The sequence below is a fragment of the Cibotium barometz genome, chromosome 39 (genome assembly GCF_041138505.1).
Source record: "Cibotium barometz isolate CiBa-2024 chromosome 39, ASM4113850v1, whole genome shotgun sequence".
In the NCBI taxonomy this organism is placed as follows: domain Eukaryota; kingdom Viridiplantae; phylum Streptophyta; class Polypodiopsida; order Cyatheales; family Cibotiaceae; genus Cibotium; species Cibotium barometz.
Window position 1 is genome coordinate 13,523,643 of NC_141084.1, and position 15,036 is coordinate 13,538,678.

The window sequence follows — 15,036 nt, forward strand, 5'->3', positions numbered from 1 at the left end:
TCCAATTGCACATTGGAAAGTTCTTTTTGAATTTCTGTTTCAGGGGAACTTATTTTAATAAGATGAGATAATTTTCTATCCAAAAATATTAAAAATTTGAATATTCTCTCTCTAGGTTAAAACAGTTAGAAACAAGTCTTTTATATTTCTGAAGAGGGATTGATTATAGGAGAAGATGCTGGACATTTTGAGAGGCTGGGGAGGAATCTTACATTCTCTCCCACTTGAAAAACGCGAGATGCCCTCGTCTCGCAAACTGGGGGTAATTTCGCAAGATGCACAAGTATGAGACTGAGAGAAATTTTTTTAATTAAGATTAACTACCAATTAAAAAAATCTCAAGAGAGCAAGATTCAAGATAAGAACAAGATTTAAACTTTATTCATTCTCGGAACTTATACAGTAAAGATAGAAGAACTCTTTACAATTTCATAAGCCCGTCTATCATATGATCACAAAAGCAGCACTCACAAGCTGCGCATGTATAAGGTAACTCATCTATGGGAATAATTCTGTTGGTTATTGCCGCACCTATCTCAGTGGTATGAGGTGTTCTAACAAAAGGACCTTTGAGAGGCAAGCCAAAAACAGGGTTAAGACATATCTTCTAATGAGGAAGAAAACACGCCAGTAAGAAGACCCGCTCAGAAAACCCAAGATGTCTTGATCTCATGACGCAGTAGTATCGGGGACCCAAACCCAAAGCTTCAATAACCATGGCCAAGCGGACATTGTTACGAAAGTGCTGCTGACCCCAGGGTGTTACCCTAGTTATGTCTTGATAGGTCTGTCATTTTGTCTGCACTACAGAAGTTCCCAAGTGAGGGAAAAGTGAGCGCTCATACTGTTCTATAAAATCTTTCTTCACAGACTCTCTTGCGTCTTGAAGGTGAGAAATCATCATGGATAAAACTAATTCCTGTTGCCAAGCCATGAAGGAGATTAAGAAGAAGGAGATCGATGGAAGTAAGATTACTGTGAGCGATAAGTAAAAGTTACGACTTATATAAAGGAAGGAGTTAGCGTAACCTAGAAGCCAACGGTATCTTGCCACTGAAGTTTTACCGTCTTTCCATGATTTGGATTTGGCACATATTTCTATAGAAGGTGTTAAGAACTTTGAGATGAGGAGATAAAAGAAGTTCGTAGGTTAAGTCACTTACTTCCTTTGGTCCACAATATCTGGGGGATAACTACTTATACTCCCCTAGAGATAAAGAAATTCTTTTGGTCCGTATATTCAATTGAAGACTATAACTGCTTCTTTGATTTCTCTGACTGTCCTCTTCTTATCCGTATATTGTCTCTGTCAATCCTAGGCAGCGTTTATATCTTTATGAATTGCTTGCATCTGATGCTCTAAGTCGCCAAGCATTTGACTGGTCATCTCGACCCTAATCAATGGGTCGGACCTAGTTAATGGAGTTAAGCAATCTTGTCCGAGAGACGGACCCTGATTAGATTGGTATGAAGGAATTGGTCTCTGAATTTGGGTTCTAGACTTCCTTGTGCCCTTTCCATGGTAGGAGTCGGGCAGTCTTTTAACTGATGACTAAAACCTTGGCATCCAAAATACCGATTCTCACTTCTGAACTCATCGTTCTGAATCCTTAAAACAAGTGGGCTCCTGAGAAGGTATTCTGGGGAAAGTGTCTTCCCTTTTTAAACAGAATCTTTCTTTTATTTTAGAGAGAGAATAATTATAAGATCAGAAAGGGAGATTCTTACTCCTGTATACCTCTAAGGCTGGGGGAGGAATCTTACATTCTACCCCACTTAAAAGGTGCAAGATGTCCTCATCTTGCAAGTAGAGGACAACTCTTTTGCTAAAGATCCAATTTATTCTGGGGTTCCTTATATTCTGGTCAACCCAACAGAATATGGGGATAAATATCCCTTATATAGAACTCATCATTAAATAACATTTCATTTAGATCATATCATTGATATCTTTAACACGATAATGGTTCATTAGACCGAAAAATTTCCTTCTGAACATTCCTCCACGGGAATTTAAGTTAAGCAAGTTCTCAATTTGTCATCCCTTAACTTGATCTACCGTCTCAAGTATTAACAGTAGCAATTTGACAGCACAATCCACTAATCTCATAGTGATTTGCTGAATCATTTTCATCATTTATCATTACAGGGACTCATCCCAATCATCCACATTGTGGTTTCGCTCAGCTTATTACATTTCAACCCATTTTCAGGGATCATCATTTTTCAATCAGAATCCAAATCAATTCATCAGTTCACAAACAGAATTAAAAATCATATCAACCACATTCGAAATCATCATCTGGATAGCATTAACGCTTATACTTTCAAGTCTTAGATTTACTCATATATACTGTCGGTAAAGAGCTGCAGTTATACCCTCGGTATATACGGATAGTCATGATACTCGAAACTATAAGGTAGATACCATCATGTCTAGGTCTCAAGCAAGTCAGGATTCCATACAATTGCGGTACTTCCAATTGAAGACCCAATTACTAATTTACGAATTTCAATTTGAATTAACAATTTGTATGAATTATATCAACAATTACAACCTTTTTGTGCGTCTTGATAAACTTTTGACATAATTGGCTCCTCAGTTGATCTTATTGGAGATCTATGACATAAGTCTGATAAATAGATTTTTCTTTATCCGATCGTCCGTAAACAATCACTTTAAAAAAAACATTTGTATATTTATATACAAGTTGCAATAAGTACATAGAGTGGCTTGGCTCAAAATTCAAAATCTCCTCGAGAGACGCATAAGACGACGGTACTGGGCCATAGTCATGCCCTGTTACATAATTTCTCTAATTGCGAAGGGAGCTATTATTTTCTCCTTAGGGATAAATCGACTAAGGAGTCTATAAACTCGGCAAGCAAGTCTGAAATGTGTTTGAAGATATAGAATGACACCACGTGTCATTTTCAGCTTTATCAAAATCATGGCCAATGAGAGATTCTGCCTCAGCATTGCACGCCGGTTGTAAGAGGCATGGATATATAGCCTTGCAAACCACTTATGCTGTTGTATCTCCACTAGGTTAGAAAAATACAATTCCTCGAAATGGCGTGCGAGTCTTGCTCGGCTTGCTCGTGTTGAAGCAAAAGAGATGAGATGCTCGAAGGCAAATACAATCATATCTTGAGATTGGGTGAGGTCGGGAATACCAGATAAATGGGGAACTTCCATCTATAAAAACAATTTCTTTGATTAAAATTTCTTCATTAAAGAAGCTTACGGTATGAAAATACATTATGAAAATGCTGTTTTTGAGTTCTTATTACCAATTTCAGATAAGAATTTAATTATCTTTATTAGCTTTCAATTTCGCTCTGATACCAACTGTGAGATCCCTGTCCCCACCATGCGACAGATTCGAGGTAATAGCAGCGGAAGTAACACTTCATGCACGGGGCAGGGACCCACACTCGGTGCCTCGCCCACGGATATCCAGACAAGAGACTAATCCGTCGGTTTGTCCAAAACCGAAACCGAAAAAACTTCCTTTACCCGGAAAGCACGGGCGATTCCACCAGGATAACTCTTTACTCTAACGTAGTCAAGATCATTACTGAGATCAAACTGATCTGACTGCACCTTTAACGGTACTTGGTCAAATCAAGGACGAAACTTGCACTTGGATCATTGGGATCAACGCTTTTTTCCCCATCAAGAGGCACAGCCGTTGATTCCTATCCATAGAACAATTTCTATCTGGGATTTACTTCAGCTATCGTAATAATAGAAATTAAATCTCGATTTACGGATCCATCAGTCCAGCCTAATCCCATCCGATCCCATGGGTTAGCCAACCGCCCAACCACTGTAGTGATGGGATCCAATTAAGAATTTGGTTAGGTTTTGTCCCAGGTACCAAGGAAAAGAGTTCCAAGGCCCCCTAGCCGGAAGTTCATACAAACATAAAACTAGTCACACCACTTACACACCCAATATGAAATGGCCTTTTTCTTAGCATCAACTAGCTTTAAAACAATCCTTTAATAAAACCATTATGTCACTGATGACAATCCTCAAAGTCTCTGGTTGAATGCTTATTTCCAGTCATTCTTTCATCGGTGTACTTATGACATCATTGGCAACCAGAACGCTCACCACCTGTTCTCTCAGGGGCCTTTTCCATAGTTCCTAGCTCATAGTAACCGGCAATATATTCATATAATAGAATGGAATCTCCGTGGAAGATCAGTAAGATCAACCCACAGATCCATATAAAAGAGCCACTTCATATTCATTATTCTACATACATATCCATGTTCGTACGTCCACATCATACATCCAATTTCACATTCATACATACGCATCTACATGCATACATCCACATCCACATTCATACATCCACATCCACATCCACATTCATACATCCATACCTCCATTTCCACATCCACACATCCACATTCATATTCATACATCCACATTCACATGCATACATCCATTTTCACATCCTCATTCATACATCCACATTCACATACATACATCCACATCCGTATCTACATCCGTACATCCACATCCACATCCACATTCACATTCATACATATACATCTACATGTATACATCCACATCACATTCATACAACCATATTACATCCATTCTCGTCCTAACACATCCCATATACATCTTAACACATCCTAACTCATTTTAACACATTCTATCACATCTCATCACATCTTTTCACATCTCATACACCTCTTATCACATCCTATCACTTCCCATATGCATCTTATCAAATCTTATCACATCTCATACACCTCTTATCACATCTTATCACATTTCATATCTTTTTTAAGAGAATTCTTATATTTGATATAAGATTTCTCTACACATTTATTTATGCATAAATTCCATTTAAGGAGACTAACACTTTCGAAATAAAAATCAATCTTTTATGCATCTTCTTATGCATAAATTCAATTTGGTAGGAATTACACTTTTAGAATAAAAGAATTTCTCTTATGCATCTAAGTTATGCATAAAATCCATTTATGATGAAAATCACACTTTTAGTATAAAAAGAATGTCTTTTATACATACCTCTATACATGAAATCCAAATATAATAAAAGTAACACTTTTATAATAAAATAATCAACTTTTATACATATCTCTATGCATGAAATCCAATATGATAAAAGTAACACTTTTATAATAAAATAATCAACTTTTATGCATACCTCTATGCATGAAATCCAAACATGATAAAAGTAACACTTTTATAATAAAATAATCAACTTTTATGCATACCTCTATGCATGAAATCCAAACATGATAAAAGTAACACTTTTATAATAAAATAATCAACTTTTATGCATACCTCTATGCATGAAATCCAAACATGATAAAAGTAACACTTTTATAATAAAATAATCAACTTTTATGCATACCTCTATGCATGAAATCCAAACATGATAAAAGTAACACTTTTATAATAAAATAATCAACTTTTATGCATACCTCTATGCATGAAATCCAAATATGATAAAAGTAACACTTTTATAATAAAATAATCAACTTTTATGCATACCTCTATGCATGAATTCCAATATGATAAAAGTAACACTTTTGATATAAAAAAATTATCCTTTATGCATACTTCTATACATGAAAATTAAAAATGATAAAAGTAACACTTTTGATATAAAAAATTTTCCTTTATGCATACTTCTATGCATGAAAATTAAAAATGATAAAAGTAACCCTTTTAATATATAAAAAATATCTTTTATGCATACTTCTTTGCATGAAAATTAAAAATGATAAAAGTAACACTTTTAATATAAAAAATTATCCTTTATGCATACTTCTATGCATGAAAATTAAAATTTGATAAAAGTAACACTTTTATGTTAAAATAATAATCTTTTATGCATACCTCTATGCATGAAATCCAAATATGATAAAAGTAACACTTTTATGTTAAAATAATAATCTTTTATGCATACCTCTATGCATGAAATCCAATATGCATAATATAAAAATCAATTTCTCTATGATTATAAAATGAATATCTTTCAATTAATCTAGGATGATAATTCCTAGAATATGCTAGGAAGTCCTCTTTTCATGCTTTGAATGAAATTATTTTATGCATAATTTTTATAAAAATTTTGCCATAGCTCTGCTGCTATGACTGATAAATCTCAAATTTTCTAAGGATAAAGCTTATCATTAAGAAAATAAATAGAATGATCCCTAATTGGATCATTAATCCATAATGTATTGAATCATCAATATTCATGAAATACATAAACTAAAAGCATAGAAAAAAGCCATTAATTTGGCCTCAAGCATAGATTAATCTTGGATTAAGGAAAAGCTTTATGAAAAGCTTCATTTGGATTGAGAATGGGTCAAGAATATGACCATTTGTTGAGTGAGAGAGAGAAATTACATAAAAACCATTAGAATTAAGCATAAAAGAAAATTTATGTAATTCTTAACTATCATTAATCAATTTACTTCAATAGCATTCATCAAATTATGTAACTCTTCGCTACATCAATTAACTTCAATAGCATTCAAAAAAAACCATTCCAATTAAGCTTCTTAAGCTTGAGAGGGGTTGAGAAGAGAGAAACATTGAGAAATTATAGAAAAGAATCAATATTCACCATTTACCTTACAAATTACTTGATTCTTTGTTCACGGTAGAGGCCCCCAACCAATCAATTGGTTAAGTATGTTGATGGAGCCACTAATAGGGTCTGAAGAAAGAGGGAAGCTCCAAAAACTAGTGAATTATTAAATGAATTCACAGTTCTTGGCTTAGGTGGAGTAGAGTAACGATGCATAAACACTATATATTTTTCAACAAGGGGAAGGCTTCTATTTATAGGAAAAATTGAGCTCCTAACCAAACAAACTGATTCTAGAATTTTCCAAATCAGTTTGGTCAATTTTTTACCATTTTTAGGTCAGTTAAGCTAACTTTTTGGAACTAGACTTGAATTAGGAGAGAGGAGAGATGAAATATCTCAATTTTTATGAGTTTAAAACTCATTCAAGCATGTGAAATATGCACCTCCTTTAAAGAACTCCCCTTCCTTACATATGTCATATTTTTAATATTGCTCATAGTTTTTTACTAATAAACCTTGTACATTTTCAACTCTTCATCTTATGTGAAATATGCACCCCCTTTAAAGAACTCCCCTTCCTTACATATGTCATATTTTTAATATTGCTCATAGTTTTTTACTAATAAACCTTGTACATTTTCAACTCTTCATCTTATCTAAAATATGCACCTCCTTTAAAGAACTCCCCTTCCTTACATATGTCATATTTTTAATATTGCTCATAGTTTTTTACTAATAAACCTTGTACATTTTCAACTCTTCATCTTATGTGAGCATTTACTCATTTTTTTGGGTATCTTCTTTACAAATTGGATTTATCTCCTCCCTACACATGGATTGATGCTACTAGCCCATAGGAACCCTAATTGGACCATAATCCAAAAATTTCTGAAAATCTAGACCCTTAGGCTAAGGTCCTTTATACCCATTTCTAATTAATTCCAATTGCACATTGGAAAGTTCTTTTTGAATTTCTGTTTCAGGGGAACTTATTTTAATAAGATGAGATAATTTTCTATCCAAAAATATTAAAAATCTAAATATTCTCTCTCTAGAATATTTTCTCTCTCTAGGTTAAAACAGTTAGAAACAAGTCTTTTATATTTTTGAAGAGGGATTGATTATAGGAGAAGATGATGAACATTTTGAGAGGCTGGGGAGGAATCTGACACATGTCGTCAAGCATCTATTTGGACATCTCGACCCTAATCAATGGGTCGGACCAAGTTAATGGAGTTAAGCAATCTTGTCCATACAGAGCTTTGAAAGGGCTCATCCCGATACTTCTGTGATAAGAAGCATTGTAGGCAAACTCGACTAGGTGCAAATAGCTTAGCCACTTCTTGGTGGGTTCCTTGCCACAGCATGATCAAAGTATATCTTCGATTACTTGGTTTACCTTTCTGTTTGACCGTCGGTCTCGGGGTGGTAAGCTATGCTGAGATCCAAGAAAGTTTCTACTGCTTCAAAAAATGCAGTCCAGAATCTTGACGTGAACTTGGGATCTCAATCACTTACTATTCTCCTGGGTAGGCCATGCAATCTGAAGATTTCCTTGAGGAACACTCCGGCCACATCCACCTGCAGTGTAGGTATCTTTTACTGGAATCAGATAGGCAACTTTGGTTACTCTATCAACTACCATGAAGATGGAGTTGTAACCTAATTGCATTGAAGGTAATCCAGTAATAAAATCCATACTTATACATTCCCACTTCATCTGATGGATGTAACTTCCGAGGCATTTTTACTCTTTCTCCTTTGACTTTCTGACAAATCAAGCATTGACGTACATGATTAAGTACATCCTTTTTTAAACCAAGACAAAAAAAGATTTTCTTTACAAACATGTAGGTCTTGATGAAACTTAGATGTCTTGCAATAAGGCTGTCATGGGCTTCATTCAGAATTTGACCCTTAGTCCCCTCATCATTGTGGGAATGCATAGCCTGCAATTATAATACATAATTCCATCATCTAGGCTATACCCTTGAACTCAGTTGCTTTCCTGCATAAGTAGGGTAGCAATAGGGCCAAAGAATCTATCTTGCGTGATCTTCTCTCTTGCTTCATTAATCAAAGGATTTGACACTACAGTAATTGCAAGCAAGGAGGCTTTTCTGCTGAGGGCATTTGCTACCACATTTTCTTTGCTTGGGCAATACTTGATTTCAAAATCAAATTCCTGCAGGGTCTGCATCCACCTTCTTTGGCGCATGTTGAGATCCTTCTGAGTGAAGATCCACTTTAAGCTCTGATGATCTGTCATCAAAGTGAATCTTTGACCCAGTAGGTAATGTCTCCACAACTTGAGGGCATAGACTACTGAAAGTAGTTCTAGGTCGTGGACAGCATAATTCCTCTCATACGTTTTGAGTTTTTGGGATTCATAGGCCACTGCATGACCTTCCTGCATGAGTGCACCTCCTAGGGCAAAACCACTGGCATCAGTTACTACCTCAAAGGGTAGAGAGAAATCTGGCAACTTCAAAACGCGATTGGTTACCAGGGCGGTCTTCAGCTTATCAAAAGCACTCTAGCACCTGGCAGACCATTGAAACGGGGTATTCTTCTTGAGAAGATTAGTCAGGGGAGAAGCTATGAGAGCATACTTTGGTATAAAAATTCTATACCAACTAGTCAATCCCAAGAATCCCCTGACTTCTTTCACTGTCTTTGGTTCAGGCCAATCTATGACTGCTTGGACTTTTACAGAATCTAGAGAAATTCCATCTTTGGATACCAGAAAGCCCAAGTATTCAACATGGTCGGCAGAGAAAGTGCATTTACTCTTTTTGCAAAGAGTTGGTGCTTCCTTAGAATCTCACGAACTTTTCGGACATGAGCTTCATGGTGGTCAGCTGCATTCTTTGAGTAAATCAGAATATCATCAAAGAAAACAAGAACAAAATCATCCAAGTATTCCCTGAGAATGTCTTGCATTAGCTGGGGCATTTGTCAATCCAAACAGCATGACAGTGAATTTATAATGCCCGTAGCGAGTATTGATGGCTGTCTTTGGGATATCTTGATCATTAATCCTGATCTGGTAATACCTTGATTTGAGATCTATCTTTGTGAAGGTCTGGGCTCCATTTAGCCTGTCTAGAAGCTCATATATTCTGGGGATAGGATATTTATTCTTAACTGTCTCAGCAGCTGGTTGAGACCTCTATAATCTACACAGAGTCTTAATGTTCCATCCTTATTTTTCTAAAAGAGATTTGGCGCTCCCCAAGTTGACACACTGGGTCTTACAAACCCTTGTTCTAATAGCTGTCTAAGCTGTTCCTTGAGTTTGATGGCTTCAAGAACCGGCATTTTGTACCTACGCTGGGCTACTGGGGCTGAGCTCCGGGGGTCAATTCTATCACATGATCTACTTCCCAAATTGGATGCATCTTTGTTAGCTCTATTGGGAATAAATAATCATATTCACGTAACCATTCTGGTTCTTTAGCCTTTAACTTTGTGTCTGCTGGATTCATTTTGACAACATAAATGAGCTGCTTCTTTCTAAGTCCTTTTAGTAACTTAGAAGCTTTTACTGATTGTTGTAGACTTGGGGATCCTGAAATTTCGGTTCCTTGAACTTTGTTTCCATGAAGGTCATGGTAAGAAATGGTTCCATTATGACAGTGAATGTCAGCTTGATTTTTGTGGAGCTAATCCATTCCAAGGATCCCGTCAAAAACTCCCAAAGGTATGACTCTGAAGAACTGACAGTCAGTAATATTACCATCTAGATTGAACTGAATACGATCTCTCTCATGGTGAGTGAAAAGAATCTTCCCCACTGGCCAATTTAACTTGCATAGGTTTCCCTGATTTCTATTCTAAGACTAGCTTACGCAAGCATCCTGGGGAAATAAATGAATGAGTACTGCACCTGAATCTATCAAAAGCTTAAAAGGCTTACCCTGATACTCAGTTCTCGAGTATGGATGTGGAGAATTGACGATTTGGCCCTTGGTTTTCAATTGCTACATAAATCTATCCTCTTTCCTCTTCCACTACTTCTGCTATTGTGACTGCTCTGGCTGCCCCAGATTGGGGCAGAACTCTTTCTCTTTGGCTACCCCAGTTCTAGGAAGGAGTTTTGAGACTACTCTGAAGGCAGATGGCTGAAGCTGGAGTTCTCCTGGGATTGCCTTGATTTTGGCGAGACGGACCCTGATTTGACTGATACGAAGGGGTTGGTCTCTGCACTCTCGGTCCGTATGTTTGGACCTTCACTCACAAGTCACTACATTATGTCACATTTGGTACATTGCTGGACCACATTTGCTATGTAAGGAGTCATGATTATACTTTTTTGGACCACATGTCCTATGTAAGGACGTTACTGACACCACATTGAAGAGGTAGCTACCAATGTCGAGTTACCTTTTGCTCAGAACCACGGATGCCTTTTGCTTTTGCATCAAATTTGATGGGAAGGGGATGAGACTTGCAAATATTTCACCATTTACATGCAATTTATGATAGCTGAGAAATTTTTTTACAAAATTTTTACGTCCAAAATACTCAAAACGTTCAAAACACCCCTCAAAAAACAACCTTGCTTAGAACGGCTCCGGTTCTGATGTCTGAAATGCCTCTTTGACATCATTATCCAATACCTCTACTTTGGGTACATGACTTAAAAGCATAGAAAAAAGAAAACTTCAAACAAATTGGTCATAGGATTCCCAAATCCCAACAGGGCCATAGGACAAGTTGCAACTCTACCTTGAACTTCAAAATTGAAGGCCTACAAAGTTCCTTGGTCTTCACTCTCCATAAAGTGTACTTAATGTGACTTTTTCAAAACCCAATTTTCAAAGCTAGCTTTTGTTTGAAGGTGAAAATGGTATTACAAAGACTAGTTCAAATGACACAAGCGAACCAATGAGTAAAATAGTGGAAAAACAATTTGAGCACTACGAAAGAGCATCTCCTCTCATGGCAAGTTCTATTATTGCATTTTTGGACTCGAGCATGTCAAGTGTTAATTAGTGAGTGCTTTTGAAGCCCCCCAGCTCCAATTACCTTGAAATTTATTAATATCATCTTCTTTAAAAATTCTAAAGAGTTGAGAAAACTCTTTACATATGTGAATCAAATAATAGAGTTTTGAGCCTTTTTTATTGCAAATCGAATAGATAATGTTCCATTTAGGAGAAATATTTGGCATTTTCCTTAAAAAAAAGAGAAGAGGTTTTAAGAAAAATTAAAAAATAACTTTACACGAGTAAAGGTTTTTTTGAGACAACTTAGATATATGATCTTTTTCAAAATTTTGAGAACATTAACAAATTAAAAACTTTTCCTAAATTTGGGGTACCAGCAGCCATACAATGAAAATAAATTGCTTACCACCCAAGAGGACATCCATGTCTTATAGACCTTCTGAGGATAAAGGGTGTAGATAGCGGCCCATTGTGTGCCACCCTTGCCTTGGCATTTCCAAATGCAAACACTTGTAGTTATAGGTAAATTGCTTAGAATGCCAATTTCTCCCCTGCTATTGCTATTGTTGTAGACACCCTAGGCTTGCTTATAGAAGATTGTATTAAAAAAAGTGCTTATAGGGATTTACCTTCCTGATGGCCAAACCTAAATGTCTCTTAAACTATTTTTTGATGACACCAATAGCATTGTGCACAATGATTGCAAGTCTTCTATTTAGCCTTTGGCTCTCAATCTAGCCACTCTAAAACATGTATTCAAACCTTACTTCACGAGACTCCCCATTGCTATTGGATGAAGGATGTCGAGTTATTCTAGAAGGGAGAATTTTTGAAATATTGGTGGGTGTATATCCGAATAGGATTTGGTGTAAGTCAACACAAAAAATGGGAATGGGTTCTAAACAAAATGAAACAGAAGTTTGATAGGTGGAAGCCTAGGCTTCAATAAAGTATGGTTGGTTGATTGGTTTTCTTGAAACATGTCATAATCTCCTCTAACATTTACTAACTTTCTTGTTGGAAGCCTTCAAATGTGAAACTCAAAGTCTTGGAAGACCTATGCAGAGACTTCTTATGGGGAGGGGATAGTGAGGTATTTAGAATCCCCAAAGTTGCTTGGAAATTTTGTTCCATACCCAAAAAAGAAGGTGGTTTGGGCCTACCTGATATTGGAAAACTATCTCTCTCTTGTGTCTTGCACTCTCTTTTGTGTGTGTGTGTTTTCTTGCAAGGAAATCAAGCTCTCTCTCCCCCCCCCACATTCTTGCAAGTAAATCAAGCTCTCTCTCTCCCCCACATTCTCTTTATGGTATCAGAGCTCTGGTTGGTGTGAGAGATAAGGAGGCAAGCATGAGGCAAGAAGAAGCAAGGAAGGAAGCGGTACACGGGCAAGAGCATCACCACCTCTTTCCCTTCTTGGTGTAGGTACAGTACCCTCTCGGTAACTCCAGGAGCTACACATCTCCAATTGAGGAGCTATCTTCACAGGATTTGTACTACAATTTTGTGGCCAAAATCATGTTTCAGGTGTGTCTCGGTCTCCGTTCTGTCAGTGCAAGGTATTTTGATAGTTTTGAGAAATTCTAGTTGAGAATTCTCTAGTTGAAATCTGGTTATTACAGTGAAGGAGTGCATTTTGGGAGTGCATACAGTGTTTGCAAATGTATTGTTGACATTGGGTGTATTTACATATACTCTAGTCAGATCTAGTGACCTAAAAGTTATGCTGAAGTATGGCTGTAGTAGTCACAGAAGATATTGTTGTGTTACAGGTTGCATGCATAAATTGTCTATTGCAATTTTTGTAAGCAAGAAGCTGGACAAGAACAACTTCCATGCCTAGAAGTTTAGAATGACCAATTTCCTTATATGGGTAAAGGATTTTGGGACTATGTTGAAGGAAATAATGAGGAGTCTCCTAAGTTGTCTAAAGAGAATGCCACTCTAGCAGACATAAAGCCATTTAAGGATTGGAACCACGGTGCAAGGAAAGTCATGTATTGGCTTTCAATGTGTCAGACACAATGATAGGACACATACATGATGTGAACACTAGCAGTTGCATGGCAGAATCTGGTGTAGATGTTTCAGGCCAACACAAAGGCAAGGAAAATGTGGCTCAAGCAACACCTACATACTGTGGAAAAGAACTGCATGTCTATCAATGAGTATGATTTAAATATCAAGGGAATTGTTGAATCCCTTGGGTCCATCAATGTATCGGTGGAAGATGATGATTTGGTGAGTGTCTGTTTGAATGGACTTGGCAAAGAGTACAAGCCATTCAAGACCTCCATTGCAGTCAGTGAGAATATTCCCAACTTTCGGGACTTGAACTCTATGCTGATAATAGAGGAAAAGTCACTAGGTGAGGACTCTTCTTCACAAAGCAAGAACACATCGGAACATGCGTTTTACTCTACTTCAGGTAGAGGCAGAGGTAGATGTCCTGGTGGAGGCCAAGGTGGTGACCGACAAGGAAATCAAAATTCTAGACAAAAACAGTCCAATGACTCACACAACAACAATCATACATAGGTGGAAGAGACTAGTCTAGAGACAGGGGGAGACAAATAAGCCGAGTGGTTTGTAAAGAAATTTGAATGCAAATAGTATAAAGTGCTATTATTCTGGCAAACTAGGGCACATGGAAAAGGATTGCTATAAAAAGAAAAATGACATTAAAAGTGGAAAGTTGCAGTAAGGTAACTATGCATCCTCTAGTAAATAGGGAGGTGATGACAAAAGTGAGTAGTTGTTTGTGATGCATCACATGCTCAGTTCCATAACAAGAGATGTGAAAGGATTGCAAGATACATGGTATGTGGATTCTCGTGCCTCTAAGCACATGACGAGTCATGCTAAGTGGTTTAGAGACATGTATAAAATGGAAGAACTAGGTTATATAGAAATAGGTGATGATACTGTGCGTCCCATTGCACATGTTGGTAAAGTGCTATTGTCTATGCAGGATGGTAAAATGAAGTACTTGGCAGATGTACTTCATGTTTTAAATATTATAAAGAACCTGATTTCTATTGGACAAATGGTTGAGCAGTGTCTACAACAAGTGAGGTTTAATCCTCAAGGATGTTTTGTGGAAGACTTCAGAAATTAGTATCACTTGGTTGAAAATGGTAAAAGAAATGGTAGGATGTTTACTTTGGATGTGAACATGCCTGAAGTAAAGGCAGCCATGTTTGCGCATGGAACAGGTGTCATTGTAGATATTTACATACGGCACAAGTGGGAACATTACAAAAGTGGCACGTGCCTTGATGGCTAAAAAAGAATATGCCACATTATTTTTGGACAGAAGTAATAGCAACTACTATGCATACATTATGAACAGGGCACCCACTATATTTGTTCATGGTATGATGCATGATAGAAAGTTTACAGGCATAAGACCGAATGTGTCTCACTTGAAAGTGTTTGGGTGTATTGCATATGTGCATGTTCCTATAATGAAGTGATAAGAA